This window comes from Microtus ochrogaster, chromosome 18, assembly GCF_000317375.1.
Source record: "Microtus ochrogaster isolate Prairie Vole_2 chromosome 18, MicOch1.0, whole genome shotgun sequence".
Classification (NCBI taxonomy): domain Eukaryota; kingdom Metazoa; phylum Chordata; class Mammalia; order Rodentia; family Cricetidae; genus Microtus; species Microtus ochrogaster.
In genome coordinates this window covers 30306508-30311915 of record NC_022020.1, presented here as the reverse complement: position 1 = coordinate 30311915, position 5408 = coordinate 30306508, and the positions used below count along the sequence as shown (strand labels likewise).

At 45.5% G+C, this 5408-nt stretch overlaps 1 protein-coding gene across 1 annotated transcript in view; it reads left to right on the top strand.

Annotated features, from left to right (window-relative positions):
* Lars (leucyl-tRNA synthetase) overlaps positions 1 to 5408 on the top strand; it is a 56432-nt gene that overhangs the window by 33810 nt on the left and 17214 nt on the right. The window lies entirely within an intron of this gene.

The following is a 5408-nucleotide window of genomic DNA, read 5'->3' as shown; positions in this document are numbered from 1 at the left end:
CTCTTGTTTCTCTGTATGCTTCAGGCTAGCTGGCCAACAACCTTGGGGTGATTCTCCTCTTGTTTCTCTGTATGCTTCAGGCTAGCTGGTCAACAACCTTGGGGTGATTCTCCTCTTTCCACCTCTCATCTCCCCATAGTAATTCTGGGATTACAGATGGGTTCTACCACATTTGGCTTTTTTATGTGTATTCTGGAGATTTTTGGGTCATCAGACCTGCCAAACACTTAACCTAAGGAACCATCTTAACAGCCCTATAGTTTTTCTTAAAATGTTTTGTTTTTTAAGATTAAAATATTATTGCATCATTTTCCCTTCTAATTCCTTCCTACAACCCTTCCCATGTACACCCTAACCCCTACTTTCTCTTACATTCATGACCTTTTTTTCTTTTGTTGTTGTTACGTACATATTTCTTTTGCTTTTCAAGACAGGGTTTCTCTGTGTAGCCCTGGCTACACTCTGTAGACCAGCCTGGCTTTGAACTCTCAGAGGTCTACCTGCCTTTGCCTCCCAGGTGCTGGAATTAAAGGCGTGCACTACCATCACCTGTCCATATTTCTTAATATATAAATATACCCTACTTAGTCTGTGAGATGTTACTTTTTGTATTTGATTTCAGGGTTGACTACTTGGTATTAGATGACCAATGAAGGTGGAAGGGCTTCCCTGGCTTAGAGTGTTTGTGTGGTCCAGGGTCCCTCAGTGTAGCTTGTGTGACAAAACTTCCTGGGTAGACCACACACATCTGCTCACCCTAGACAGGGATCCCATGACAAACCAAAATATGGATACCTTCTATATTTGAAAATACAGAAACCAGACTTTGGTGAACCAAAGTTTTATTGGGGTTATTTACAGAGCAGAAATGACTCAAGGACAGCTCTATCACCAAAGCCCACCCTGGCATGCTTGATAGCTCACAAGGCTGGGAACATGAAGTACAGTACACAGCCTGCACAGCTCAACAGGCTGGAGTGTCCTTTCCAGGTGGTCCAAACCTCTTCCAGCAGCTATCTGGTCTCAGAGTCTTCTGTGCAGCTTTTCTCCTGAGAGCCTTGTTTGCAGCTCAGCTTCAGTCTGTCTGATTGTGGCTCTCAGCTTTTCTTGTTTACTCTGGCTGGGAGGGGCCTAGTGAATCTGGTCAGTTTTAGGGACTTCTTGAAGCTACTTTGAGTTGTTCACATTCTTGTTTAAAGAGTTTCTCTTTAGGATAGAATGTTTCAATCTCATAAGAAACTGTTCACAGCCTCCACACCCTCCTCCAGCTCTTAAGGTTCTTTCTGTTTCCTCTTGGCAATGGTCCCTGAGCCTGGGAGGGGGTGACTGTAGATGTTCACCTGTGAGGAAGAAATAGGCCACATGTCATCGTAGCAGTCACTTGTTCTCTGTAGCGACACCAGTGGTTATGATTTGAGGCTGACAACAGTGATCTGTGGGTGTGAACGCACATGTATAGAAGGCATACAACAGCCATCAAATAAAACAATAGAAATTGCTTTCCCATTGTGACTTACGACCTTCCCAGCTGCAGGTTTTGTCCTGGCTTATAGTACCAGATGTGAATTTCCCCTTTTAGAGTAGATCTTAGATCTGACTGGAAGGCGCTGGTCTTACCCATGCTCGCCGAGCCACTGTTGCACAAGCAGGCATATCCTGCCTGGCATAGTGATATTTTAGCCAAACAGGAGACCTGGTGACAGACTCCACCAGCAGCCTCCATAGCCCCCCTCGGAAACTACAGCAGCCAGCCAGCTGGGTAGGAGTTTCCTGTCAGTCCTGGCTAATTTCCCCATGTCCCACAGCCAAAGGATACACATGTGGTGTCTTTGGCAACAGCATCTTACAGTCTAGTCCTAGCCTATAACCAACAGAAGTAATGGTAGCTACTTAGCTTTTATGATTTGTGGGGCCTCAGGGGCTCCCCTGGCCAAGAATTCATAGAAACATAGCTCACTCTTAGCACTAGAGTTTTTATTCAGTAACCTTCTGGCCCCTAGGAGTGTCCTTTTTTACCCATGGAGAGGGTACCTTTTGGAATTTTTTCCCCTGTAATTAACCTAGCCCCAGGTGGGTTGCAGAGCAGTTAGAAGTATCCTTGCACTGGTTGTCTCTCTGATGGCTTCTAAATCTGCAGAACCTTAGAGGTTGGCATTGTCATCTAGATAACAAAACCATTCCCAGAGGATGAGCAGGACAAGCCAGCATCCCGAACCACCATTCCATCACAAGAAGTGGGGTTAAAAGATAACCTGTCATCTGTTCTCAGCAAGTGTCGGGTGACCCCAGAGGTTCACAGCTAAAAATACCGAAGTCAGACATCAGCAAGGTCTGATACAGCATGGAAAGGTTCCATTCATTTGTATCAGTTGCTTCCTCCACAGATCAAGGTTGGGTAGAAAGCTTAGAATTAGCTCCCTCTAATCCCTAGTTACTCTCTCTGAGCCGTTACGTTTCCATATCCATGGAGCCTTCCTACATTTCTCCAAACCCGATAAACTCAGTGGGCTCAGACTGACTCAGGGCGGAAGGTGAATGGTCCTGCTTTCCCCTGTGTACCTGCTGCTTCCCTTGGTAAGAGTGGCCCTGGGTGGTCACAGTGACTTGTAGCCTCCTGGTTCACCACTCCTGGCTCTTGGGGGCATTCTTGACTGGGCAAACTGGGCAAACCATCTCCACCCCTAGCACACCCTTTTGCTGGAGGGCAATGAACCTTCCCTAGTCTGGGAGGATAATTACCCACCCCTGGGACAGGCTTGACCATCTTTACTTGTATTGTTATACCATGGAGTCTTCTGTGCACTGCTCCTCAGACTTTAAAGCCTTTGAGAAGCTCACTGGCACACAGTTTGGCTCTCTTCTTACTTTTCCCTAGGAACTTCAGCTCAGCACACATCTTGCCACATTTGTGCTTGAGTCACCCAGACAGACCTCTTCCTTCTGCTTTACCTTTCCTTTATTTCCTCTAGCGTATTCTTTTAGTTTACGGACACTCTTCCCCTGCTGGTCTAAGTCAGGGAGCTGCCAGAGCCTTTCCTACTTTATAAAGGTTTTGACCACCGAAGCACTGAAGCCGTTAAAGCTCTATAACATCCTTGAGGTTCCTGCCGGGTCAGCATTTTCTCTAACCTGTCTGTGAGCACAGTTCTCTCTGGCCCAGTGAAATGGGGTCCAAACACAGTTTTCTTATTCCTAGTTCCCTCACTAGTACCTGCCCTTCCTTGTGGTCCTCTAACCCCTGATATTTATGGAGACTTCAGACAGAGATAACCAAGTGTTCTAATGGCTTTGTTAAGCCAGCCCATTGGGGACCAGTTTCTCTCACACTGTCACGGGTTATGCAGTATTTTCCCTAAGAAAGGATGAGAAATTACATCACTCAGCCACGCAGAGTTCCAGGCACACAGCAGTCCACATTGCCATCAAGCAAGCCATAGCACTTTACTCCAAATGCTCCATACAAAAGCTCTGTCTCCCGCAGGAGCCAGACAGAGATCGCAATGGCGGCACAGCCCAGGAAGCGGCGCTTTAAAATGGCACAGTGTTTTTTCTGCTGCTGTTGCCGAATCAGGAAATCTCTCTACAGCACGCCACCAACAAACAGCAAAAATCTGTGTTAAACTCTCTCTCCCTTATTTTTAAGCCTTCTCAGGTTTTTAAGTGGATTTAGTCCATCACGTCTGGGCGCCACTCTGTTGAAGGAGTGGCGGGGTGCTTCCCCCCCTGCAGCTAGCTTTTTACCCGAAATAATTACATGGGAACTGTATTCTTTTAAACACTGCTTGGCCCATTAGTTCCAGCCTCTTATTGGCTAGCTCTTACATATTGATCTCTAACCCATTTCTAATATTCTGTGTAGCCCACGAGCTGGTTTACCAGGAAAGATCTTAACCTGCGTCTGCCTGGAGTGGGAGAATCATGGCGACTCTGACTCGGCTTCTTTCTCCCAGCATTCTGTTCTGTTTACTCCTCCCACCTATGTTTTAACCTATGAGGGCCAAGCAGTTTCTTTATTATAATTAACCAATGACCTTCCTCCATCACCTAAGCCTTAAGAATCAGCAAGCCACTGGGCAGTCCTGGCGCATGCTCTTTGTTCCAGCATTGGGAAGGCAGAGGCAGGCAGATCTCTGATTTCAAGGACAACCTGGTCTACAAGATCTAGGTTCAGGACAGGACAGGCTCCAAGGTTACAGAGAAGCCCTGTCTTATGGAGAGATGGCTCAGCAGTTAAGAGCACTAACTGTTCTTTCAGAGTACCCAGGTTCAGTTCCTAGCACCCACATGGCAGCCAACAACTCTCTGTAGCTCCAAGATCTGAGCAGACACCCTCACCAGACATGTATGTAGGCAAAACGCTAATGCACATAAAATAAAAATAAATCAATTATTAAAACAAAAAGAATCTGCAAGCCAGCACCTTCATCTCATCCTCATGTTTATCTTACCAAGTCAGAGGCTAACACAGGATGCTAACAAACAACTTTCTGTTTGGCCTCAGATGCATTTCTAACTACACACAACAGAAGCTCGGTAATCTTAACTGCTTGCTGACAGTCTTGACCCTTGTGCACTAATCTCAAGGATTGTAAAAGTCCTCTAAACTTTTAACTGTTTCCAGGGCATCTCCATGTGATAGACCCCACTCATCAAGCAGGCATGCCACCCCAACCACATAAATGAAAATTGCTGGCCTGGGATTCCTTCCACAGACTCTCTTACCCTTGAAGGATCAGTCGCAGTTGCTTGTCTCACTACACTTAACAAGAATCATGCCTCAGTACCACTATCATCTCAGCATGTCTGGGAGAAAAAGCGTGTCCTGAGTGTGTTCAAACTAACACAAATGTATACAAATAACACAAATGTGATACAAAGAACACAAAGAGTATTGTAAATAGTTGAGAGTCTTATTTTTGCTGTTGATCCAGGGCAGTCATATATAACATTTATGATTTCTTTTTTTCAGTAATTTATTTTTATTTTATGTACATTGGTGTTTTGCCTGCATGTATGTCTATGTGAGGATGCTGGATCCGCTGGACCTGGATTCCATACAGTTGTGAGCTGTCATGTGGGTGCTGGGAGTTGAACTTGGGTCCTCTGGAAAAGCAGCCAGTGTTCTTAACTGCTGAGCCATTTCTGCAGTCCCCATTTATATTTTTTTTTAATTTGTATGTAGGGATTTCAGTGTGTACCCAACTGGATGCATATTTTTTTTCTAGAATGTAAGTGTGTGTTTTGTTTTGCCTTTTTTGAGACAGTATCACATATAGCTTGGGATGGCTTCACGCTTTCTATGTGGCTAAGGATGACCTTGGGCGTCTGCTTTTAACTCCCACGTGCTGGGGTTACAGGTATTTGCCACCATGCCTGGCCTTCAGTCATCTCTCTCTCTCTCTCTCTCT